At 43.3% G+C, this 27579-nt stretch overlaps 1 protein-coding gene and 1 pseudogene across 1 annotated transcript in view; both read right to left on the bottom strand.

The window, feature by feature from the left end:
• The window catches only part of GREM2 (gremlin 2, DAN family BMP antagonist), a 124972-nt gene extending 124168 nt beyond the window's left edge, over positions 1-804 (bottom strand). Inside the window, exon 1 of the mRNA XM_011955678.1 lies at positions 354-804. The gene's annotated coding sequence lies outside the window, so the exon portion shown is untranslated. The remainder of the gene's footprint in view (positions 1-353) is intronic.
• LOC105521548 lies at positions 458-22194 on the bottom strand (annotated as a pseudogene).
• Positions 22195-27579: the final 5385 nt, after the last annotated feature.

Consider the following 27579-nt stretch of genomic DNA (forward strand, 5'->3'; position numbering starts at 1 on the left):
GTTTACCTCGCTATAGTCGTAATGAGAACGGCGGTCACCAAGAGGTATTTATTGGCGGTGTGACAACATATTGGTATTGATGTTATTTAAAAGAGAAAGAAAGAGCGATCACGGTCAAGTTTGAAGGTCCTTATTTTACACCCACGCATAATTCAATGGGTGAGTAAACCTTGTGGCCCCAAAACACACGCCAACAGCTTGAATTACCCGGGGTGACACCGGCGAGACCTTCACTCGGGGCTGTCTGTCCTGAGCAGCCACGGAACAAACCAGGTCAATTCAGTCCAAGTGCCTGGTGAAGGTAGAAATCAGAAACCTCGTCTGTGTCACAGTAGTCGTGACAAGCTGCGTACCTGCAATGACGTGATGGAAGCCTCCTCCTCGGGTCCCTTCTCTCTCTCTCTCTCTCTCTCCCTCTCCCTCCGCCTTGTCTGAGTTCTCTAGTGCGCAGCGGGGTCTAAGTTTGGTCTCCCGCCGCCGCTTTCAGTTCCACCGCCGCCGGACTGCAGCAGACGCCCATAAGAGAAGCGCGCCGGCCGGCCGAGGGTGCCGGAGAGGCGAGAGCGCGCCCCGCGCCGCGCGGTCCCAGGCTGGCTGCTCCTGCAGATGTGAAAGGAGCCCGGAGACTTAGCTCTGAATCCTCTCGGCGCTGCATGGGGATATTATCACAGTCTGGGATTTCTATTGGCTCTGAACACCAAACAAATCACACCAGCCACCCCCCTTCTCTGTTTCACTCAGCGCTTGTTTCTCATCTAACCCACAAACATTGCAGCCACACCACACACTTCAGTCGCTTGCAATGTTTCTCTTTTCCTCCTTCCAGTCAGTGGATTTACAACCCTGTGGTCAGCTCTAACATTTTTTTTAGCAGACTTCCAATTCTAACCTTCTTGTTTATGTGGAGAAATTCTCCCTCCATCCCCTCAACCAGAAAAGAAAAAAAAAAAAAAAAACACTCATTCCCTTCAGATCTTCTTCCTTTTGTTGATGGATTTGCAATGTGAAGCATGTAGAAAGCCTGTGTGTGATATGTCTGACATTGTCACACACACATACACGTGCGCTTACACACACACACACACACACACACACACACCAGGCTCCTTTTGTTTGCAATAACTGAGGCCAGTGAAATAAAAAGCAAGCTGAGCCTAATAACCTAAGTGAGAGCTTAACTAATAAAATCTTGAATGAATTCAGTGCAAAACACTCATTGCTTGAGTTTGTTTTCTGTTCCAAATAGTACTTTGGTCATTATTATCCTGATTTTTGTTTATTGAATGCAGAGGTTTCTAATGCAAATCAGACTCTTCAACATCCAGAGAACATAAAACAATGACGCCAGACCAATTCTTGTGCTTCATGGGTTTGGTGCTTATATCAGAAGCGTACTGTGACGCCTGCGTGTTTGCTCTTCTTCTTATTTTTTGAACTTCTCGCCACTGATCATCGCAGGACTGAGACTCCCTTAGTGTGATTCACTAGCCAAAGAAGACTATTCAGACTCTGCTGATAGAGGTCCCTGGATGAAATTTTTTTCTCTGTATGTGTCAATAGAGATAAACCTTTGGCCCCTTGGCAGGGAAAGGGCCCAAGAAAAATCTGAGATCTTACAAACTTGGCTGGGGAAATTCAGAATAAAATAAAGTCTCACTGTGTCTTATAAAACAGACCCTCCCTTAGACTTTTCCCCAAAATCAATTTCACTGGTGCTTATGGAAATTTTAATGACAGTTATTCTTGACAAGAAGCCATTGCTTCTGAAATCTCTGAGCTCTGTTTTGATTTTTGACTTGAAATTTTTTTTTGTAGTGTTATTCCTCTTGTATACTATTTGGTATTTGATATTCTAGTTCCAACTCAACTCACAGAACGTTGTGTCGCAAATTCACGGGAAATAACAATTAGCTCTTGAAATATATTATCACCAAACAGACTACCTGCCTTCTTTTCTTACGTGGGCACATTCCAGGAATTGTGAAATGCAGCCTTATTTTCAGAATGGGTCAGCCTGAAATCAGCTGAAATTGACAAAGGAAACACAAAACAAAACCACATTTAGCTGTTGGTTCCTGCTAACCACAGTCTAACCTCAACTGGCATATCCTTATTACTTTAACAACTCCAGTTCATTCCCTTTCTTTAGGTAGGCAGCTAAAAAAAAATACTGTCATAAATCTTTGAATGTGTAGAGTGTAGTTCTTCTGAAGATCTTGACAGTCTTAGAAAAAAAGGAGTTATAGGCATGATATTCCAGATTTTCCAGATGGAGAGACAGAGTGGAGGAATGATAAAGTGACTTGCTGAAGGCAGACAGCAACTAGAGCTGGGAGAGTGGATGACTGCCCCATTTGTTCATACCAACTCTTCGACTCAAAGGAAAGCAAAGGGTTAACACAGCTGACTCTCATTCCTGCTTGCCTTTTCACAGAAGAGCTAACAATTCATGAAATCATCTGTTCAACTTGGTAAATAGTCATTTATGTTATTTCAGAACAGGTCATGATATTTTCAGATAAGTTACCAATAATTTGCCTTAGAATTGCCTTTCTAGAAAAGAGAGAAACAGTGACTGATAAAACCATTATATTTTCTGCTTATTATTTTCAGGGCTCATTACAGCCCTTCATATCACTGAAAAGACAGTATAAGTGAAATCGTGGATGACTTAAAGTCACAGATATATCTTAAACTTCATTTTAGATAATAATTCAAGCCCTCTGTCCTTCAGTTAAGGAAGAGCAAAACTGGATGATTTAAAGGACATCTCCTATACCCAACCAGTTGTGTGGTTAAGGGAAAATAAATCACCAGTGTTTATTCTTCTACATTTAGTCTTTTGGTCATTTTACTACCTTTAGAAGAGTTTTTCAAAGACATTTCTTAAATCCTTTATAAATGACCCAGACATTGGTAATAATAAAAACTCTTGCATCTCAGCATGCACACTAGCGGACAGCCAGGCAGATTCGTGACAGAACCATCATTTTATTTTCCACTTACTCAGCCACAACAGGATCATCCTGTTTAGTTCAGCGTGGCACTTTTTACAGGAGACATTCACAAACTGGCATGTATCCAAAGGAGTCGATAAGATGACGATTCTGAATAGTATAATTTATAAGAAATGCAAGAGAGAATTAGGCATCTTGGAGCAGGAACTGAGGTGAAAATGATAACGTTTGCAAACAGTAAAGGTAAAAGAGGAAATATGTTTATTATTCATATAAGGCTTCAAATGTATTGTCATTTTTATAAACATTTTCTTTCTTGATTTTTTAAACAACTCTATGAGGAATGTAGGATAAATCCTACTAGGCTAATTTTACAGATTGAAAACGCTTGTATAGTAAAGTCACCCTGATGTAGTCATAGTTATGATGCCAGAGGATGGGAATAAATTGAAGTGGACCCGAAACCCAGTGCTGTTCTGGAGAGAAAATAAGGGTGGACAAAAATCAGGATAGTGAAAGACTTCTCAAAGTTAAAGCTTTCGGAAATTGAAAGAATTTCCTGGCAAATTGATGATTTGGAGATTTTGATACAGGTCAATGAAGTGGTCAAGAAAAGGACTCTCAATTCTTTGGGGAGATTATGAAGGGATTGTTATAAAGGTCAGACTAAGTAACCTAGAGTTTACTTCAGCTCGAAATCATCTTTGAAGTTATTATTGGTTTGTAATATATTACAGAATAATTTATAATTTTATTGAATAATTTTCATAGTATGTCATTAAATTTTTAAAAAGATTATGATTATGATCTAAGTATATTTCTGAACTGTAGATGACCGCGGATGGCCTTTTATCCTTCTTTTGACATATCTGTGTGTTCTGTGATGAATATGTATAACTTGTAACAAGAAAAAAAGTAAAAGAAAAAAGAAAGAAAAAGTAGAAGAGCTTATAAGTCTTCCTCTAGTATACAAAGATACAAGATTTCCATATGACTAGTTTGCTGAAGACTGACATTGCATTCCCGGTGTGATAAGCGTAAGATCACATTCTTGATCTTGTCTGTACCTATTCATGTGTTTTCTTTCTAGCCTAGGTTGGACGGCATTCTAATGCTAATGTTTTCCCCTTGGTTATCTCTTTATTTATCTTAACAGCTTCCTTTTAACCTATGGATTTATTGATAAATGCATACATGCTTGTTTTGTCCTTTGATAGCTATAATTCTTTCTTAGATGATCATAGTCTACATTTTGAATTGTTAAAATGATTTTGATGCCACGAAGTTTGTAAATTCTTCAATTTACTGATTATTAAATATTTATTCCTCCACCATACAAGAAACCTTTATTTTCTACAAAGTCATAAACTTTGTTTATTCATACTGTATGTCTACATCAAAACCTCAAAATGAAATCTATATTATGATTCACTGATATATATGACTCTATGCTCTTACGGTTCACAAATTTCAACTGTTCATATGTATTAAATAACATTTATCTCTCTTGTGTCACGGTGATTCTACCCAGAATATATGAGTGATTTATAAGAGTTTTATAGCAAAATATATAGATCTCACTGTGTCGCAGAATAAACTCCTTGTCCATGAGCGTGCCATCTGTCCTGTTTGTGTCACCCCAGTGGAGCAGAGAGCACAGCCCACAGAGGAGCTGGGGAGATTAATAGGACAGGGAATGACCACGTATTCAGCTCAATCCCTATATTTTCCCTTAAGACCCAGGGAGCAGGTGGCTGTGGGGTTTTTTGATTCATTAGCCCAGGCTTATTAGATGTCAGCAAGGCCTCTGCGCTGTACTCTTACCTCTGAGATATGGATGGGAAGAGGTGAAGAGGGCAAAACGAGAGTGAAGAGAAGGCAGAACCACCTTTGACCTGCAAGTGCTGATGACATCATGTAAGCGGTGAACGCAGGAGATGGTTAAACTAAGATTCAGATTGACAAATGTAGCTGAAGGAGTGGCCAGAATGGCTCCATCATGGCACCTGCCACTTCCTTAGCTCTTTCGCAGACCCGATAGGCCAGATGAGGAGGGATACCTAGATAGTGTTATAGATAGCTGTAGAAGTATCACATTCATCTGTCCCTACAGCTACAGACATCAGACTAGGAGAGCATGCTGGACTCAAAGGGATCCAATCTGCCACCCATGCAGAGATAATGGGAGTTGACTGTCCATCAGATTTCCCCTTTTGAGGAGATTGAACTAGGGTTACCTATCTGTCTATCTATCTATCTATCTATCTATCTATCTATCTATCTATCATCTCTCTATCTCTATCTATCTAACTTTGTCATTTGATAGCAATAACATAAGCTTAAAGAGTCAGAAAATCAAGCCAGGCATGGTGGTTCACATCTGTAATCCCAGCACTTTGGGAGACCAACGCGGATGGATCACAAGGTCAAGAGTTCAAGACCACCCTGGCCAAGATGGTGAAGCCCCTTCTCTACTAAAAATACAAAAATTAGCTGGTGGTGGTGCACGCCTGTAATCCCAGCTACTCGGGAGGCTGAGGCAGCGAATTGCTTGAACCCAGGAGGTGGAGGTTGCAGTGAGCCGAGATTGCACTACTGCACTCCAGAGTGAGACTCTGTCTCAAAAAAAAAGTCAGAAAATCAGAGAAGAGAGAGTATACTAGCTATGGTCATGGTTAGAATATGTCTATGGAGATCTAATAGACCTCTAATGTATGTCTTGCATATGAACAAGAAAAGATGAGGTCCAGTTGTTTAATCATTTTGAGCTTACACGGGCCCTGACTGTATTTATTTCCCTTGTTTCTGTGTGTATCCATCACCAAATCTCTCAATGTTTGAGGTCAGTTGTGCGACATTCTCCTCCTTGAAGAGTACATGAGGGAAAAAGCCCAACAGAAAATCAAAGCAGGTACCATAATTTAAGAAATTTGAAAATTTAAGAAGTTTGAAAATTTATGAAGTTTCAAAAGTTTGAAAACTCAGGCTAAGTTTCAGACGATGGACACTATTGCATCGTAGTTTGCTGCCTGGACTTCGATGTCAACATTGGGTTGAATCCTGAGTCACTTACTGCTTGGATATCCTTGCTTTTTTGTTGTTGTTGGTGGTGGTGATGGTGGTGGTGTTTTTTGGAGAGGGAGTCTCGCTCTGTCACCCAGGCTGGAGTGCAGTGGCGTGATCTCAGCTCACTAATACCTCCACCTCCCGGATTCAAGCAGTTCTCCTGCCTCAGCCTCCGGCATAACTGGGACTACAGGTGCATGCTGCCATGCTTGGTTAATTTTTTGTATTTTAGTAGAGACAGGGTTTCACTGTGTTGCCCAAGCTGGTCTGGAACTCATGAGCTCAGGCAATCCGCCCACCTTGGCCTCCCAAAGTGTTAGGATTACAGGCATGAGCCACCATGCCTGGCCTCCTTGCTTTTTCCTGGGGTTTCAGTTTTTGCATATATAAAATAAAGTTTACCTGACAACGATGTAGGTTCTAGGAGGATTAAATTAGATTTTCGTTTAGGAGGATTACACAATGTCTGGCCCGGAGAAAATACTTTATAAAATTCAGGATCCAAGCTCAATAGAGCAGGCATTTCACATGCTGGGAATAGCAAAGGCTGCTAAAGGGAATAGCAAAGGTTGCTGAAGCTCACTAGCCAGCGTTTGAATGTGGAGGGAAGAATCTATGTGTTCAAGATTGTTTGGGGGAGTGTTCTCTCTGGGATTGTTTTGGGCACCCATAGAGTACTATACTGATTTGGCTTTTAGAAATAAGCCCAAACCATTCAGAGCTATCCCTGAGCAGGGAGATCAGACTGGCTATTTCCATTTGAGAGTACAATTACAGCAATGTGATACATGAAGAGTCCCTAAGTTCTCTAAGAGCAGAAACTGTATCTTATTCAACTTTTTCTAACCAGCGCTCGCCACTGTTCTTGGTACAGAGCTGGCACTCCGTAAACGTGAGTTGAATAACAATTTATAAATTAATTTATTAAAAAATTAACTACTGGGTGTGGTAGCTCACGCCTGTAATCCCAACAGTTTGGGAGGTCATGGTGGGTAGATCACTTGAGGTCAGGAGTTTGAGACCAGCCTGGCCAACGTGGTGAAACCCCATCTCTACCAAAAATACAAAAATTAGCCAGGCGTGGTGGTGGGCACCTGTAGTTCCAGCTACTCAGGAGGCTGAGGCAGGAGAATGGCTTGAACCCAGGAGGCAGAGGTTGCAGTAAGCCGAGATCACACTACTGCACTCCACCCTGGGTGACAGAGTGAGACTCCGTCTCACAAAAAAAAAAATTAACCAATTGATGATTTATTGAGGGAGAAATGACTCCCTTATGTGGATTGTAAACTGGCACAGAATATAATTCTAAAGAAGGAATCCCAGTCTGTTTCATCCAATAGAAATATTGTTTGAATTAAATGTTTGATGGTGGTTGATTGTATTATTGTCCAAAATATTCACTTCCCTGCCCACAGGACCCATTACTAAGCAAGGATAATATAGGCCTACTCCCTTGACTGAGGCTTGGCAATTTGGCTTATTGTAGCCATTAGAGTATGTCCAAAAGTTCTGTGTGTGCTTCCAAAACAAAGCTTTAAAAACCATTGTGTGGTCTACCACTTCTCTTTTTTCTCTTCCAGAAAACCGATGAGGTCCTTGGTTCCCTGAATAAGAATGGCGTGCAGCAGAGCCAGGTGATGTGAGGCAGATATGTCATATAGGTGAGAGATAAAACCTAGCTGTCACAAGCCACAGGGATTTGGGGTCATTTCTTGACTGTAGCGTAATAAAATCTAAACTGACAGATGCTACGCATTTCTACAGTCACTTTTTTGGAGACTAGAACTCTTATGCACAGATAAGATCCAGCAAGCTTGTTAATAGATACATGTACATTTATCTTAGTTATACTGGATGTTGTATAATTATGAATGCTATGTCATTAAATTCCCATCCAAAAAGCCAACAAAAAACGTTTCAGGCTTGGCTCCTAGCTTCCTTTCATTCCCAGTTTGTCTTCACCCCAGTGCCTATTCTCTGTGTATAAAGTTCTTAAGAATCCAGGAATCACTTGGTGACTATGACCAAAGCTCAATTGCCAACAGGTGGCCACAGAGGACAAGGTGTGGGGGACACTGGAAGGAGCCCATGACTGACGGGCGTGTTGCCTGATGCTACAGAAGATCCACTGATCGCATCTCAAAGCAGTTTCTAGAGAAGCAGGAAGAATTTAAAATGCTCTGGAGAAATTATTTTCACCATTTGTGCTTTTAAAGAATAGGTCGTATTAATTTTTCATTAATTCTTGTTACCCATGGTAATACACAGTGCCATTATTTCTTAAACTCTGGGTCAGGTTATTCACAAAATAGGTCAGGTCACCCGTTTCCAGCCCAGAGCCAGGATTAAAATAAAACAACCCTCACTCCAGCTTCTGTTCTCCCCCGCACACATTCCTGCCGTCTGGAAGGACCCGAAGCAAACGTTCCTGATATATTTGGAAGGGAACAAAAGTTAGTACGGAGCAGCATTTGACCTCTGTCTTGTATTAATGTGAATCTTAGGCTGCCCTGCACGCACTTCCGAAAGTGACATATCTCCCTGCGGGATCAGTGACAGAGAGACAGCTGGCCGGCCTCAGAAGGAGCTCCGCCCCATAGACTGCACGGCTGTCCTGTTAGCAAAGCAATGGTGAGGGGCTCCTCCCCAGCTGGTGCCTTTGTGAGGACTTGCTCATCAAGAGTCATTACACAGCCAGCGTGGTGGAGTTACATATCCATGGGGATTTGGTAACAACGAGATTCTGTACTGTAGGCTCATGAATTCAGGAATTCATGAATATTGAAGAAATGCACATGGCTCACTGCAAGAAAATAGCGATTGAACTTCTTTACCCAAGTGTCAGCATATTAGGAGTTAATAAAGTGAACTACATTGATAGGTAACATTGATCTCTGACTCAGGCAGTAGAATTAGACCTTGGGTGGGTAAATCAATCAAAGCTAGTAGAAGCACCTGATGTCCTTGTGAATAGCCCTGAAGTCAGTCTATTCTTTGGTTTCACATTATCAAGAAGACTCTTTAATTTTTATTTTATTTGAGATGGAGTTTCACTCTTGTTGTTCAGGATGGAGTGCAATGACTTGATCTCCACTCACTGCAACCTCTGCCACCTGGGTTCAAACGATTCTCCAGCCTCAGTCTCCTTAGTAGCTGGGAATTACAGGTGTGCACCACCACACCCGGCTAATTTTTGTATTTTTAGTAGAGGCAGGGTTTCACCATGTTGGCCAGACTGCTCTAGAACTCCTGACATCAGGCAATTCGCCTGCCTCAGCCTCCCAAAGTGCTGGGATTACAGGCGTGAGCCACCGCACCTGGCCTTTTATTTTATTTTATTTATTTATTTTTTGAGACGGAGTTTCACTCTTGTTGCCCAGGCTGGAGTGCAGTGGCATGATCTCTGCTCATTGCAACCTCCGCCTCCCAGGTTCAAGTGATTCTCCTACCTCAGCCTCCCAGGTAGCTAGAATCACAGGCATGTGCAACCATGCCCAGGTAATTTTTGTACTTTTAGTAGAGACAGGGTTTCACCATGTTGGGCAGGCTGGTCCCGAACTCCCAACCTCAGGTGATCCACCCGCCTTGGCCTCCCAAACCGCTGGGATTACAGGTGTGAGCCACCGCACCTGGCCTCCGCCTTTTAATATTTATTTATTTATATATGTGTATGTATATGTATATGTATATGTATATATATGTATTTATTAGAAATCACTTTTAAAGGATGCAAAACAGAGTCAAACTTGGTGTGAGACCCTAAAGTCTTCATACAAATCACATTGCATAAGCCTGAGCACCTTGATCCTTTGTAATTCTCAATAGTTGCACCACTCCTCACCTTGTTCAACCAGAAGAAAACATTCTAGAGATTTTCTAAGCTTCACCTCATTCCCATGCAGACTTTCCTGTCTCTTTCAGGCCTTAGTGATCTCTGTTCATTACGTCCTGTCTTTTGGCATTACTTCATTTAAAAATACTTGGTATTACATAAACCTAATACTAGCATCCAACTCTGCCTGCCTTAGTAGCCCAATATACCACGTGGAAGGCCATGATCTCATGTGCCAGGTGGAGTCCTTAAGACACAAATTAACGAGTTATTTCCTAAATGTTATGTCTACCAGCTGCCATCAGATGTTGAATACCAGCAACACTAAGACAGTTCCAGAGACAGGTTTCATGATCTAGCTTCCTTTGGCCTATTTTACTTTCTTTAGTATATGAATTTCCTGGCACTGACGTGACAAAATACATATCACAGAGTGTCTTAAAACAACAGAAATTTCTTCTCACAGAGTTCCAGAGGCTAGAAGCTCATAATCAAGTGCTTGGTGGGTCAGTGCTCCATCTGAAATCTTAGGGGAACCTTCCCTTGCCTCCTTCTGGCTTTGGGTGGTGGCTGCCAATCCTTGGCATCCTTGTCTTGCAGCTGCAGCATTTCCATCTCTGTCTCTGCGGTCACATGGCATTCTCCTCTCTGTGTGTTTCTGTCTCCTCCTCTTCTTACAAGGACGCCAATCTTATTAGATTAGGGTTCACTCTACTGACCTCATTTTAACCTGATTACATCTGCAAACACCCTATTTCTAAATAAGTTCACATGCACAGAACCCAGGGGTTAGAACCTCAACATGTCCGGGGGAACATAATTTGACCTGTAATAAGCAGTAACTGATACTCTGTCACCGTATCTCCCTGGTTTTTCCCAAGGCCTTTTCCAATCCAATGAGCTCCCTTCACTCACTCATCACTCTTCTTTTTTTTTTTTTTTCTGAGACAAGGTCTCATGTCCATTGGAATGCAGTGGCAGGATCATGCCTCAACTTCCTGGGGTCAGGTGATTCTCCCACGTCAGCCCCCAGAGTAGCTGAGTCTATAGGGATGCACCACCAAGCCTTTTTGTATTTTTAGTAGAGATGGGTTTTGCCATGTTGCCCAAACTGCTCTTCAACTCCTGGGCTCAAGTGATCCTCTCAACTCAGCCTCTCAAAGTGCTGGGATTACAGGCATGAGCCACCATGCCCCACCCACTCACTCATATCTGATCCCTTACCTTCATCTTTGAGTCATACAGAAACCTCAGATCCACTAGCTGTTTCTTTAGCTAGCTTGCCTCTGCTCTGATAGGGATGCTTCTTTTTATTTTTTGAGATGGAGTCTCACTCTGTTGCCCAGGCTGGAGTGCAGTGGCTCAGCTCACTGCAACCTCCACCTCCCGAGTTCAAGCGATTCTCCTGACTCAGTCTACTGAGTAGCTGGGATTATAGGCATGCTCCACCACATCAGGCTAATTTTTGTATTTTTAGTAGAGACGGGGTTTCACTATGTTGGTCAGGCTGGTCTCAAACTCCTGACCTCATGATCCGCCCGCCTCAGCCTCCCAAAGTGCTGGGATTACAGGCGTGAGCCACCACGCCCGGCCTTGGAATGCATTTCTTTTACAAAATATGCTGCTGTTCTTCAATTTACTGGTTGAACAAGGTTCAGTTTCTTCACCTATAAAGTGTTGTTGTGAGACTCAATATGATATAAGACATGAAATAAGAACTGTGGGCCGGGTGCGGTGCCTCACACCTGTAATCTCAGCACTTTCAAAGGCCGAGGCAGGCAGATCACCTGAGGTCGGGAGTTTGAGACCAGCCTGGCCAACATGGAGAAACCCTGTCTTTACTAAAAAATACAAAATTAGCCGGGAGTGGTGGCACATGCCTGTGACCCCAGCTACTTGGGAGGCTGAGGCCAGAGAATCTCTTGAACCCGGGAGGCGGAGGCTGTGGTGAGCCTAGATCGCACCATTGCACTCCAGCCTGGGCAACAAAAGCGTATCTCTGTCTCAAAAAAATAAAATAAAAAACAAGAAATAAAAAAAAGAACTGTGACAATGCAGATGTCTGCTGAATTTCAAGGTCAAATGCTGTCATGGAGCACCTCAAGCCATCTGTTCAACTGCTGATGAAACTGGAGATATAACCCACAAACCACGCAAAACTCTTACGATGTTAAAGAAACATATTACATCGTATTACGATCTACACAGGACTGGCTAACCTAAAGTTTGCAATCTTTTGGAATTTCCTCCAAATAAAATAATCTCACAATATAACAGGTTTAGATGAAAGAAAATCATTCTCACACAAAAGATATCTTCTAGGTGAAAAAAGAAAAAAGGTAGATAAAAGAAATTATTAGATACAGCCAAAGTGCCAGGTGGAGTCCCTAAGACACAAATTAACCAATTATTCCTTAAGCATTATGTCTACCAGCAATTTTTTCCCCTCATTCTGGTCTTTACGATATTTCAGTTCTTTGACTATGTGCTTAATAACAAAAACTAAAATCAGGAGATGCGTGAAATGCCGAAAATACACTGTAAAAAATGTATCTAAAAAATGACGTGTAATTTAGGGATGTTACATGATTTTAGCTACGTGGTAATAGAAAAGTCCTCTCAGAACTATTTATTAGCATGGTGCCCTGTAGCCTGTCTGCCTCAGGATTACCTGGGGTGCTTTCCAAGAATGGAAATTCCTCTGCCTCAATGGGGATAAGGATTGGAACCAGAAATGGTATTTAAACAAATCCCTCAGAGGGACATTAGCCACTTTACAATTTGAGAACAATTGCCCTTAATATTTATTTTCCGAGGGGTCAGTCTTCATGTGTCTGGCTTTTCAGTGGGTTTTCAGAAATGTGTAATAAATTCGAGGGATGTCTGTATAGTGCATAGCGTGATTAAAGGCTATTCATGCACAGATTCAAATTGCTTGAAAATGTATTTTCCCATATTGCCATCCCATCATGTATGAGACGCCCAGCAGTATCATTCGTTGAAATGGAAGGTTTCCTCATTCGCCCAAGTTAGGGTTTGTTGTTGTGTTTGTCATAGTTGTTTTCATGAGAATGACTTGACAATTACGTGTGTGTGTTTAAAAGAGAAACAATGGTTGTGTTTTATCAGTAGATTTGCTTATCGATTCCTCTTGCCATCCACTCTTCCATCCTGGTGGAGTGAGGGTGTGGATGCTGAGGTTCAGATGCACACTCTGACACCCCAAGGGAAGACCCTGGGCAAGCTGCCTCAAGTGAGCTGTTTGTATCCACGTCCTTGGAGAGCATTTTCTGCAAAGTTTATCTTAGCCATCTGTTTGCTGTTCTGCAAACTGTTTACTTACTGTTTATTTGTGTATGCTCTACTCCTTTAATTTTTAAGATCTTAGTATTTTTCCTGACACTATGCGGCGGCTCTTTTTTTCTGAGACAGAGTCTCACTCTATCACCCAGGCTAGAGAGCAGTGGTGCGATCATGGCTCACTGCAGCCCAGAACCTATAAGGTTCAAGCAGTCCTCCCACTCAGACTCCTGAGTAGCTGGGGCTATAGGTGCATGCCACCATGCCCAGCTAATATTTTTATTTTTTGTAGCGACAAGGTCTCATTATGTTGCCAGGCTAGTCTCAAATTCCTGGGCTCAAGTGATCTGCCCACCTTGGCCTCCCCAAGTGCTGGGATTACAGGTGTGAACCACCACTCCTGGCCATGCAACAGCTCTTTATATCATCATATTAACCTTTTGCCACATGTATTTTATTTTCCCAGTATATTGCTTCTCTATGCATTTATCTACGCTGAAATGAAAAGATAGCATTCAGGTTTTAAAGCTTATGATGTCAATATATCAATATTTTTCTTTGTTGTTTATTTTATTGTTTTACAATTTGCAATGAATTTCTCATCCAGGGTTGAAGTCAATTTGGGCCTATATTGTCTTCTATTTATTACTTTAATGACAGCATTTAACATTGTAATTTAATAAAAGTAATTTATTCAAGTAAAGTAGATTTTAAGTAATATTTAGTAAAACATTGAGTGAATTTGGCCAGGTGCAGTGGCTCACGCCTGTCATCCCAGCACTTTGGAAGGCCAAGGTGGGTGCATCGCCTGAGGTCAGGAGTTCGAGACCAGCCAGACCAACATGGTGAAACCCTGTCTCTACTAAAAATACAAAAAATTATTCGGGCGTGGTGGCACATGCTTGTAATCCCAGCTACTCAGGAGGCTGAGGCAGGAGAATCGCTTGAACCCGGGAGGTGGAGGTTGCAGTGAGCCGAGATCATGCCATTGCACTCCAGCCTGGGTGACAAGAGCATAAACTCCATCTCAAAAAAAAAAAAAAAAAATTGAATGAATTTCACTTAAGTGAAATGTGTTTTGTTACTTAGTATAAGGTAATAGTGTTGTATCCTGAATAACATTAGCCACTGATTAATAGTTGATTAGATTTTATATGTGTCCTAGATTATATATAGAATACGTATAGATTATTTTATACATATATATATATAGATCGATACAATTTCCCTGCTTTAATCAGCCCTTATCTAATCAAATACTGATCCTGATCCTACTGGCTATGAGGACTTTCACGTCCTCTTAGGACTGTGACATTAGTAAGCAGCTTTGGCTGTTTTCCTCCTGGTTTAACCGTAATGACTCATGACCACTAAATAGTGTTTCCCCCATTAAGTATAGAGTGGGCTCTTGGTTTCACAGAATGGATATTTGTGAATTATCATAAGGCAACATTCTGGTTTTGGGGGATAAGGGAATATTTTGAACATGTAGTCAGCGTGCTCTCTTTCTCACACTCATTCCGTAAGAGCCACCCCTGCTTTCGGGTAGAGTTGTAACAACAGGAAGAGGAGAGAAAGAATTTATTCAGAGCCCAGCTTTTGAGTTTCAAAATAGATCTTCATTTGTCTTCCAAACCAGAACACTTTTGATTGTGAAAGGAGGCACCATTAATAATTATGCTGGGACAACAGGCATAAACCTGGCCTGAGAGACAGTCACCCTAGCCACAAACAACAGAGCTGGAATAATGCATGAACATGCAAGAGGATGTTTTTCTTGCTAAAGAGAAAAAAATGATCAGAGCTGCGAGAGACAGAGTAGTCTGAGGAAAAGCAATGAAGTTGGGAATTGTTTAGCATCCCTCAGAACAGGCCCCGAGCAGATACTGCAGTTGAACCCGTGCTTACTCCTGAGGGGGCTTAGGAAATGAAACACCCTCTTGCAGTTATTCCTATCCTGTTAGTATGAAGCTGACTTGGCTGAGGGTAAGTATTAGGCACAGGAGGCTCCAGCAGGCACTCGAGGGCCAATCCCAGTACTGGGTGGCATCAGAAGCAACCAATGGAGAGAGGCCCAAGCAAGCCGGAAGACCTCCAGGAGGCTCTCTGGTTGGAGAACAGGAGGATGAGGTAGCAGATAAGCTTCTCTCCCTTGTTTCAGTAGTTCTTTATCTTTTGGTGGACCATGAACCCATCTGAGAATCTTTTAAAATCTATAGACCTTGGCGCGGCGTGGTGGCTTACTCCTGTAATTCCAGCACTTTAGGAGGCTGAGGTGGGCAGATTACCTGAGGTCAGGAGTTCCTGACCAGCCTGGCCAACATCGCAAAACCCTGTCTCTACTAAAACTACAAAAGATTAGCCAGGCATGGTGGCGCACCTGCAATCCCAGTTACTCAGGAGACTGAGGCAGGAGAATTGCTTGAACCCAGGAGGCGGAGGTTGCAGTGAGCTGAGATTACGCCACTGCACTCCAGCCTGGACGACAAGAGTGAAAACTCCATCTAAAACAAAAACAAAAAAATGTATAGACCTCGGCTGAGCGTGGTTGCTCTCACCTGTAGTCCCAGCAATTTGGGACGCCAAGGTGGGAAGACAGGTTGAGCCCAGGAGTCTGTGACCAGCCTGAGCAACATAGGGAGACCCCATTTCTACAAACAAACAAAATGTATAGACCTGCACTGTCCAATATGTTAGCCACTAGCCACACGTGGCTCTAGGGCACTTGAATTGTGGCAGGTCCAAATTGAGATGTGCTGTAAGCGTAAGACCCACAGCTGATTTCAAAGACCACATACAAGGGGATAAAAAGGGAATGTAAAATGCATCTATTAATTTTTAAAATGTTGATTGCATGTTGAAATGATAATGTTTTGAATATATTGGGTTAAAGAAATTATTTAAATATTATTAAAATTTATTTCATCTGTTTCCTTTTTTTTCTTTTTTGAGACAGAGTCTCACTCTGTCGCCCAGGCTGGAGTGCAGTAGCACAATCTCTGCTCTCTGCATCCTCTGCCTCCTGGGTTCAAGCGATTCTCCTGCCTCAGCCTCCAGAGTAGCTGGGACTACAGGTGCCCACCGCCATGCCTGGGTAATTTTTGTATTTTTAGTAGAGACGGGGTTTTACCATGTTGGTCAGGCTCATCTAGAACTCCTAGCCTCAAGTGATTCACCCACCTTGGCCTCCCAAAGTGTTGGGATTACAGGCATGAGCCACCACGCCCAGCTGTTTCCTTTTATTTTTTAAGTAGCTACCAGAAAGTTTAAAACTACGTGTGTGGCTCACATTATATTTTTGTTGGACAGCATCAGCACAGACTCTTTCTTCAGATAAATGCACAGTCACATACACGACTTAAATTATATCTAATTGTTGGTGTCCATGACTCTATTCGGAATTGTTGGAATGCAGGTAGAAAACCATAGCTCTCGTTTATTCTTCAGAAAGCTTTCTGACAGGTTGTTCAAAAAACAAATATAAAAATGTCATGGCCGTGGCTTAAAATTTTGAATGAATACCTCATTGCCTATAAGACAAGGTATAAATTTCTGTAACATTATAGTCAGAGCTCTTCTCAACATGACTCAAATTTACTTTGCCAGTCTTCTTTCCTGACACGTCCTGACCACACACACACATCTGTTCTCTAGCTCCTCCAAACAATTTGACCTTCTCTCAAACGGGCACACACATGGCTTCCGCCCTTTCCTCATCCTCTTCTCTCAGCCTAGGGATGCCCTCCTTCCAATTTTTCACCTGTCTAAATCCTCTTCATTCAACAAGGCCCTGTTCAAATATCATTTCCTCTGTTAATCCCTTTCTGTCATCAAAGACTGAATTGATTCCTCCTCTCTAGTTTGTCCCAAGGCAGTTTGCTCAGATCACTGTTATGTCAATTTATTTCCTATTGCAGTTAAATATACACATGTCCATGGGTATTTCACATAGATGCACGTGCCTGTCTCCCATACTCCAATATGAACGCTTTTAGACAATGACCTTGTATGTTTTATTTTTGCTTCTCCAGTGCCTTGTATATGATGGGTACGCTAGAAAAGTTTGTTAAATGAATTTAAAAAAAAGAAATTATAGAGAAAGGATAACACATTGGATGCCTAGGTAAATCAGTAAGAACCTAGGCTGTGTCAATAGAAGAGTAGAACTGGAAAAGGGGAGAAATAAAGGAGATTCGTGGCATGGTTTGGATAGAGGAAATAAAAGAAACGGGACCCAGAAGACCTTGGGTGCCCGCGATGGGACTGAATGGTGGTACTGGAGACGGGAGAAATGGGAGAAGATGGGAAGAGCAGCACTGGCGAGAGGGTCGAGATGGAGTGGGTGGAGGTAGGTGTGGAGTACCGCTGGGTCTCAGCTGACAGCAGGGCAGATAGCAGAGGTCCCAGCAGATATAAAACATGTGAGTCAGGGGATTGGGTGACACTTAGAGCTACCTACTTAAAATTTGTGCATGATGTCCTGGGAGGTAAACTCAAGAAAGACAACATGTGGGAAAAAAGAAGGGAATCGAAGCCAGAGACTTGGGTGATAACGTTTAAGGGTTGGAAGGAAAAAGTAAACCCAACAAATAAGATAAAGACAAAAAATCAGAGACAGAATTTCCTAAACTGGACCTAGAATTTTAATGATAAAGGATCCTGGAAATTCCAGTTTGTATCCTTTCATCCCTTGAAATACTGATTTAGGGGGACGTAGAAGGGGAAAGAATGGACACCAAATGCCAGTTGACCCATTCAGTGTTTTGGAATTCAGAGGTTACGTGTGACCCATGAGAGAGCAGTTTTAGTAACGTGGGAAGATGAAAAAGCAAGTTGAAAAGGTAAGAAATGAAGAGTAAGAAGGAAGAGAAGCACTGGGGGTAGACTGTCCTTTTGCAAAGGTTGCATCCTTTTCTTGAAGCATCCATAGAATCTCCTAAGGATTAGGAGCACAGTCTGTGGATTTCTTTGCTGTTGTTGTTTGCTTGTTTGAGATGGAGCTTTGCTCTTGTTGCCCAGGTTGGAGTGCAATGGCACAATCTCAGCTCACGGCAACCTCTGCCTCCCAGGTTCAAGTGACTCTCCTTCCTCAGCCTCCCGAGTAGTTGTGATTACAGGCACCCACCACCATGCCCAGCTAATGTTCTGTATTTTTAGTAGAGACGAGATTTCACCATGTTGGCCAGGCTGGTCTTGAACTCCTGACCTCAGGTGATCCACCCGTCTCGGCCTCCCAAAGTGCTGGGATTGCAGGCGTGAGCCACTGCGGCCAGCCCCAGCTTATGGATTTCAATCTCAGCTCTGCTACTGATTAGCTGTGTGTTTCTGAGCAAGTGCCACAAGATCTTTGATTCTCTGTTTTCTCATTTATAAAATGAGAATAACGATACTGTCTGTAGGATTTACTATGAGGGTGAAATGATTCAATCCACGCCGAGTGCTCAGCACAGTACTTGGCACCTTGCAACAGACTGAGGAGTTGTTGCTCTTATCAATTTTGCTCCATGTCTTTTTGCGTAAGCATCCCTGGTTAAGCACCGATTTCTTTTATTTTTTTGAGACATAGTCTTGCTCTGTCTCCTAGGCTGGAGTGCAGTGGCATGATCTCGGCTCACTGCTACTTCTGCCTCCCAGGTCAAGCAATTCTGCCTCAGCCTCCTGAGTAGCTAGGATTACAGGTGCCTGCCACCACTCCCGGCTAATTTTTGTATTTTTAGTAGAGATGCAGTTTCAGTATGTTGGCCAGGCTGGTCTTGAACTCCTGACCTCGTGATCCACCTGCCTCAGCCTCCCAAAGTGCTGGGCGTGAGCCACTGCACCCGGCTTTAAGCACCAATTTCTTAATTTGGTGTTGTATAAGTTTTATCTTAATTTGGTGAGTTGTTGTATTAGTTTGTTGGGGCTGCCATAACAAAATACCACAGCTGAGTGGCTTCAGCAACAGAAATGTACTTTTTCACAGTTCTGGAGGCTAAAATCCGAGATAACGGTGTGAGCAGGGTCGGTTCCTTCGGAGGTCTCTCTCCTTGGCTTGGAGATGGCCATCTGCTTCCTGCGTCCTCACATGGTCCTTTCTTCTGTATCTGTTGGTGTTCTACTCTCCTTTTCATGTAAAGACACCAGTCATATTGGTTTAGAACCCTAGTGACCTCATTGTAACCTCATTACCTCTTTAAAGACCAGATCCCCCAATATGGTCATATTCTGGGTACTAGGGGTGAGGATTTCTTCTTTTTTTTTTTTGAGACGGAGTCTCGCTCTGTCACCCAGGCTGGAGTGCAGTGGCACCATCTCAGTTTACTGCAAGCTCCGCCTCCCGGGTTCACGCCATTCTCCTGCCTCAGTCTCCTGAGTAGCTGGGACTACAGGCGCCCACCACCACGCCCAGCTAATTTTTTGTATTTTTAGTAGAGGCAGGGTTTCGCCGTGTTAGCCACAATGGTCTCGATCTCCTGACCTCGTGATCTGCCCGCCTCGGCCTCCTGAAGTGCTGGGATTACAGGCGTGAGCCACTGCGCCCGGTCTTGAGGATTTCAATGTACAGATTTTTGGAGTTCATCCAATGACAGGTGTGTTTTGTTGTTGTTGTTGTTGTTGTTGTTTGTTTTTGCTTTTGTTTTTTGAGACAGAGTCTCACTCTGTTGCCCAGGGTGGAGTGCAATGGCACGATCTTGGCTCACTGCAGCCTTTCCCTCCCGGGTTCAAGTGATTCTCCTGCCTCAGCCCCCTGAGTTGCTGGGATTACAGGCGCCCACCATCATGCCTGGCTAATTTTTGTATTTTTAGTAGAGATGGGCTTTCACCATGTTGGTCAGGCTGGTCTCAAGCTCTTGACCTAAAGTGATCCGCCTGACTTGGCCTCCCAAAGTACTAGGATTACAGGTGAGAGTCACCATGCCCTGTCCCATGACAGGTGCTTTTGACAAAAAAAAGGCATCCTGTTTATATTTTATTCTTTTTTTTTTTTTGAGACGGAGTCTTGCTCTGTCACCCAGGCTGGAGTGCAGTGGCCAGCTCTCAGCTCACTGCAAGCTCCGCCTCCCGGGTTCCCGCCATTCTCCTGCCTCAGCCTCCCGAGTAGTTGGGACTACAGGCGCCCGCCACCACACCTGGCTAGTTTTTTGTATTTTTTAGTAGAAACGGAGTTTCACCGGGTTAGCCAGGATGGTCTCGATCTCCTGACCTCATGATCCGCCCGCCTCAGCCTGCCAAAGTGCTGGGATTACAGGCGTGAGCCACCGCGCCCGGCCTAGATTTTATTCTTTAAGAAGGCAAATTTTGAGGCATGTTGAAGGACTAAGAGAAAAGTTTCCATTGGAGGAAAAACTCAGAACCTCAGAGTGGTGAAACCCAGATTTGCTTAGGTTTCATTAGTTTGGTTGGTTTTTGTTTGTTTGTTTGTTTTGTTTTTTCTGAGACAGGGTCTTGCTCTGTCACCCAGGCTGGAATGCAGTGGTGTGATCTTGGCTCACTGCAAACTCCACCTCCCGGGCTCAAGCGATCTCTTACCTCAGCCTCCCCAGTAGCTGGGATTACAAGCACACGCCACCACATCCAAATGTTTGTATTTTTAATAGAGACAGGGTTTCACCATGTTGGCCAAGCTGGTCTTGAACTCCTGACCTCAGGCGATCTGCCTGCTTTGGCCTCCCAAAGTGCTGGGATGACAGGTGTGAGCCACCGTGCTGGCCGCTTGCTAGGTTTAGATAGTTAATGAGTGGTAAGGGATTCTGCTGAGTTCTAACCCAACATTCTTATCTACTTCCCCCCACCCTGCCCCCATTCCTCAGCACCACTTCTGCATGTCATTCTAAGTCTGCATGCCTCATATGAGAATGATTCTTACAGCTTCTGGTGATTGGATGCTTTATGAAATAGTGCTGTTATTTCCCTGGGACTGAAAGGCAGAGATATAGGCAGTTTTACAAGAGAGATTGAAAAATACAACAAGGACGCAAAAGGGTGGGGCTGTCCCAAGAGGACGGCTTGCTACTGTGCGCTTGCTCCAATCTCCACCACCTCCTCATAAAACCTGGGACTGGAATTCTCCAGGCCCCGCGGCTGCTATCACAGCCGCTTGTACCACACATGTGCCTCCCTGATGTGGCAAGGCTGGCCATATGTGGCTTGTTAATAAACTTTTTCTGTCTTACAGATTGCCTCAAAGATGCCAGATTTCCCCAACGATTCTGTTTGCTGGACTCTCTCCCTCATTAAGTCTCCAGTAGCTATAAACACAGCCATCTCTGTCTTCATTCTTAATGACTGGAGGTAAAAGATTCCGCTGCTCTAATGCATTCATTCTAAACAGGTGATCTATTACTACAAAGGATTACGTTGAACAGTGTATCACTTTGATGTGTTTTGGCTGTGTTCCCACCCAAATCTCATCTTGAATTATAGCTCACCTAATACCCTCGTGTTGTAGGAGGGTCCCAGTGGGAGATAATTGAATCATGGGGGCGGTTTCCCCCACGCTGTTCTCGTGGTAGTGAGTAAGTCTCATGAGATCTGATTTTGGCCCGGGAATCAGAAAATACCTTTATTTCATTGTGGGGAGCAGGCTGACGTCCAGCATCAAGGCTCCTGAACAGTTTCTTGGTGCTGGCGGCCTTGGTGACCTTGAGCACACTGAAGCACACCGTCTTGCTCAGGGGCCGGCACTCGCCCACTGTGACGATCTCACCGATCTGGACATCCCTGAAGCAGGGGGACAGCTGTACAGACATGTTCTTGCGGCCCTTCTCGAAGCGGTTGTACTTGCGGATGTAGTGCAGTCTCGGCAGATGACAATGATCCTCTGCATCTTCATCTTGGTCACCACACCAGAGAGGACCCGCCCTCGAATGGAGACATTCCCAGGGAAGGGGCCTTTCTTGTCAATGTAGGCACCCTCAATAGCCTCTTGAAGCCCAGACCAATGTTCTTGTACACCGCAGAGGCTTCTCCTGGCTAGTTTCTGCCAGCAGCGTCCCTCTTCTTGTTTTGAAAGATGGTTGGCAGCTTTTAGTAGGCACCCTCTGTCTAAGTGTCTGCCATCTTCCTGACCACCTGAAAAAAGGGTCTGACGGTTTTAAAACAGGAAAGTCCTTTCACTTGGCTCTTATTCTCTCTTGTCTGCCGCCATGTAAGACGTGCCTTTTGCCTTCCGCCATGACTATGAGGCCTCCCTGGCCACGTGGAACTGTGAGTCCATTAATCCTCTTTCTCTTTATAAATTACCCAGTCTCGGGTATGCCTGTATTAGCCATGTGAAACCAACACACACTTCTTTCTTCATTGTCTTCTGTGAGGCAGTAGATTTGGGAGGTTAAGGGAGTTTGATTTTGATTTCTGGCTCTGCCTGTTCTTACTAGGTATATAACTTTTTGCAAGTTACCTAGCTATCCTAATACTATTTTCCTTATCTCTGAAGTAAGGATAGTAACAGAGTCTTCTCCTGAAGGTTATCGTGAGGATTAAGTGAAAAGATGTAGGTGACACGAGTTGTGTAGTCTGAGACATAATATGTTCTCAATAAATGTTAGCTATTATCATTAGTACACATCTTGCAGGAGGATGGGAATGAACATGGGAAAAGTAACTAAGAATTAGTTTCGGTTCCCACCTACCAGCTGGAGTTTGGGTCTTAAGTTTTCAACTTGGTATGTCATATATAAAATACTTTTGTGAATCACCTATCAGGTACTATATTTACTACTTGGTAGACTGGATCATTAGAAGCACAAACTTCAACATCAAGCTATAGATTCATGTAATAAACCTACACATGTACCCCCCTGAATCTAAAATTACAAAACAAATAAATAATTAATTAATAATTATTTTTTTTGAGACAGGGTCTCACCCTGTCTCCCAGGCTGGAGTAAAATGGCACAATCTCAGCTGATGGCAACCTCCACTTCCCAGGCTCAAGCAATCCTCCCACCTCAGCCTCCCAAGTAGCTGGGACTACAGGAATGCACCACCACAACTGGCTAATTAAAACAATTTTTTTTTTCTAAAGATAAGGCCTCACTGATTGCCCAAGTTGGTCTCGAATGAACTCCTGTGCTCAAGCGGTCCTCCCACTTCAGTCTCCTGAAGTGCTGGGATTAGAGGTGTAAGCCACCATGACTAGCCATAAAATTCTTTCTTTCTTTTCTTTTCTTTTCTGTTTTTTTTTGAGACAGAGTCTCACTCTGTCACCCAGGCTAGAGTGTAGTGATCTCAGCTCACTACAACCTCTGTCTCCTGGGTTCAAGCGATTCTCCTGCCTCAGTCTCCTGAGTACCTGGGATTAACGGCACCCACCACCACACCTGGCTAATTTTTTTCTATTTTTGTTAGAGAAGGGGTTTCACCATGTTGATCAGGCTGTTCTCAAATTCCTGACCTCAGGTGATCCACCCCCCTCGGCCTCTCAAAGTGCTGGGATTAAGGGCGTGAGCCACTGCGCCCAGCCTAAAATTCTTTTTCAGATGGCGCATCCCCTTTCCTAGCTCATCCTTATCATATGAATGCGTTTGATATTTCTTTCCCATTTTTGCCATTCTCTTTTTATTATTATAAAACAATTCTGGCATATAAAAAGTATGGAGAACAGTGCAATTAGTAAGCATGTACCCATAGCCTACATCACGGGTAGGTGGTGGGTACATGCTTTACAAAGCATTACAAAACACATTCTAAAACATAGTTAAAACCTGGAAGTTTCTATACACGATCCCCTAAACCTCCCCCAGGTCATCAATCTAAAAAGTCCTACACACTTTTATTCCACCTTAAAACGAAAATTCTGGCTGGAGCTTATCATTTGAACAAAACTTCAAAACGGTAGTTCTGTTTGAGAGCTAGTAAAGGAAGAAGGCAATGAGTAAAGGATAGAAAAATTTGTAGCTGGGCCTCAAACTCTGAAAATTTTGTTTTCCTAATTGGGATTGCTCATCTGTTCATTAGCTCAGAGAGAAAACTGCAGCCACCATTTTTCTCTCATCTACAATATTCAGAGCAATGGTTTTCAAACTCTATTCCCTGACCCCTTAGTAAATCATTAAATCAATTTGGTGGACCACGACCAGCAAGATTAAAAATAACAAAGCAGACAAAATAGAACAAAAGGAAGGATAAGCAAGAAGAAAATATCAAAGTGTGTAAGGGGGACGGACGCGGTGGCTCATGCCTGTAATCTCAGCACTTTGGGAGGCTGAGGCAGGTAGATCATCTGAGGTCAGGAGTTGAAGACCAGCCTAGCTAACATGGTGAAACCCTGTCTCTATTAAAAATACAAAAATTAACTGGGCATGATGGTGGGCGCCTGTAATCCCAGCTATTCAGGAGGCTGAAGCAGGAGAATCACTTGAGGAGAAATCACCGGGAGGCAGAGGTTGCAGTGAGCAGAGATTGCACCACTGCACTCCAGCCTGGGCAACAGAGGGAGACTGTCTCAAAAAAAAAAAAAATGTGTAAGGGTAAATTTTGTGGTGGAAGCTTTTGTTTCCTATTTGTATATGATTATGTATTTGTATATGATTATGCATTTGTACATGATTATGTATTTGTATATGTGCACACAGTTGCTATGTACTATTATATTCCTCTCCCGTGGGTTCTAGAGAAAAAAACCCTGACACCTGCTGTTGCGAAGACTTGACAATGTTCCAGAAGGCCTGATGTCCAGTCTCCAGCTTCTAGGTGAGAAGGAAGCGATGGGGCGGGAGGATAATATCAAGGCATTGCTTCAAGGACCAAGGTTTCCGCCTGGAAACATGCAGCATGAAATATACAACCTCAGCACTTCTCTCTCCCCACCTAAACCGTTTACTTCCTGGGGCTATACGTGGACAGAAGTACACCCTCTGACCAGAATACTGAAAAATTTGACAGGCAAGCTTGAGTCTTACTTATCCTTGTGTTCTCAATCCCTCCTACTGCCCAGTGATTTTCAAAGCCATATGCATAAAGTAGGTATTTCATTGAAGGTGTTTCAGGGATACCTGAAATGTGTCTGAATCAGGTATGATAAGGCACGCAGATGTGGAAACGACTGTCATGAGGGAAGAAGTTATTTGTACTCACAGATCCCTGGAAACAGGGGCTACAGCAGGCCACACAGGGCCACATAGGGAAGCACTGGGGTCTGTTGGGACACAGAGGGAGCAGGGGGCAAACGGGGCAAGAGACTTTACTGTGGCTCTGCAGGAAGGAACAGGCTGGGCAGGGGAAGTAGGCTGAGCAGGTTCAGGACCAGCTGGTTTGAATAATTTCAGTGGGCCTTGGGGTTGAGGGTGATGCCCCTCATTTTGGTAACTGGTCCTGAGGTAAACAGGACACATGATTGATAATGGCCCTGAGTGTGAGGGCCTTGAGAGAGCCTGAGGAAGGAGGTGGCTGGGAGTCTGGGCTCTGGCTTGGCTGGTTTGCACATGTGAGGTATGCTGAAAGGCAAATTGTTGCCTACCTCTAGGAATCTGCTAGCCCTGAGAGGAGGCCTCTTTCCAGGGTCAGTAAGGCCCCAAGATGTCAAAGCATCAAATACAAAAAACGATCTCTTGAGGCCAGGAGTTCGAGACCAGCCTGGGCAACACAGTGAGGTCCCATCTACACAAAAAATAAAAACTAAAAAAAAGAAGACGTGATTAAAACAGTTTTTGAAATGGAGATAGAGTATCTGACTGATACAGTTTTTATGTGTTCGTTCTATTGTGAGGAAAAAAGTAGAATATTTAGGCCGGGCGCAGTGGCTCATGCTTATCATCCCAGCACTTTGGGAGGCCGAGGTGGGTGGATCACCTGAGGTCACGAGTTCGAGACCAGTCTGACCAACATGGAGAAACCCTGTCTCTACTAAAAATACAAAATTAGCCGGGCGTGGTGGCACATGCTTGTAATCCCAGCTACTCAGGAGGCTGAGGCAGGAGAATTGCTTGAACCCAGGAGGTAGAGTTGCAGTGAATCAAGGTTGCGCCACTGCACTCCAGCCTGGGCAACAACAGCAAAACTCTGTCTAAAAAAAAACAAATGTAGACTATTTGCCCATAATTCATGTTCTCTCTCTCTCCTTTTCTTTCCCCTCTTTACATGCCTAGCTTGGTGCTTGGTGCTTGGTACACAGTGGGCATTCAAAAGTGTTCAATTTTCTTCCCTTTACATTTAAATATAATAATTTTGGCCAGGCGCGGTGGCTTATGCCTGTGATCCCAGCACTTTGGGAGGCCGAGGCGGATAGATCACGAGGTCAGGAGTTCGAGACCAGCCTGACCAACATGATGAAACTCTGTCTCTACTAAAAATGCAAAAATTAGCCAGACGTGGTGGCACATGCCTGTAATCCCAGCTACTCAGGAGGCTGAGGCAGGAGAATCGCTTGAACCTGGGAGGCAGGATGCAATGAGTCAAGATCATGCCACTGCACTCCAGCCTAGGCAACAGAGTAAGACTTTATCTCAATAATAATAATAATAATTTAGAATTAGTAGATATAAACTAAAGTAGTTTCTGTATGAAAGTGAATTCATTAGATCATGTAACATTATTAAACAATTGTCTCTGCACATGTGGAAATTAGCATTTCTGGCATGCTAAAGCAAAGAAAGTGTGATAATAGTGGATTATATTTATTAGAGTTGTCAGGTAAAAATATAGAATGCTCAATTAAATTTGAATTTCAGGTAAACAACAAAAATGTTTATGTATGTCACAAATATTGCATGAGACATACTCAGGCTAAAAAAATTTGTTTGTTGTTTTCTTGAAATTCATATTTAACTGGAAATTCTGTACTTTTATTTACTGATGCCTTAATGTGGCAGGCAGAATTCTAAAAATAGCCCCCCAAGACTTCATATCCTAACCTCTGAAGCCTTTGAATCTGGAAAGCTACCACTCCCATGATTACATTCTTATATACAGGTCTGCAGGACACAGTTTAGCTTAAGAGAGGAAGGTTTTCCAGTGGGCCTGCTCTAAGCAAATGGACCTTGAAAAGCAGAGAATTTTCCCTGGCTGAGAGAAGAAGGGGGCAGAAAAGAAGACCAAAGAGGAAATCACAGAGACTCAGAAAGTGAGAAGGACTCCATGCTCCATGGCTGACTTTGAAGATGGCAAAGGCTGCTGAGAAGAAATGTTAGCAACTTTGAGGAACCAAGAACAGCCCTTACCTACAGCTACCAAGCAAAAAAGGCACTTCAGCACATCAATTGCAAGAACTCAAATTCTACCGAAACCAGGCTGAACTTGGAACGGATTCTTCCCCAGGCTCCAGATAACAACTAACCCCAGCCAACACTTTGACTTTTGCCTTTGGATATTCTGTGCCTAGGACCCAGCTGAGCCTGTCTGGACCTACAGAACTATGAGCTAATATTATGAGTATTATGAGTGTCATTTTCAGCTGCTAAATTGGTGATACTTTTTTTCTTTCTTTTTTTTTTTTTTTTGAGACAG

The sequence above is a fragment of the Colobus angolensis genome, unplaced genomic scaffold, assembly GCF_000951035.1.
Source record: "Colobus angolensis palliatus isolate OR3802 unplaced genomic scaffold, Cang.pa_1.0 Scaffold40, whole genome shotgun sequence".
Lineage (NCBI taxonomy): Eukaryota > Metazoa > Chordata > Mammalia > Primates > Cercopithecidae > Colobus > Colobus angolensis.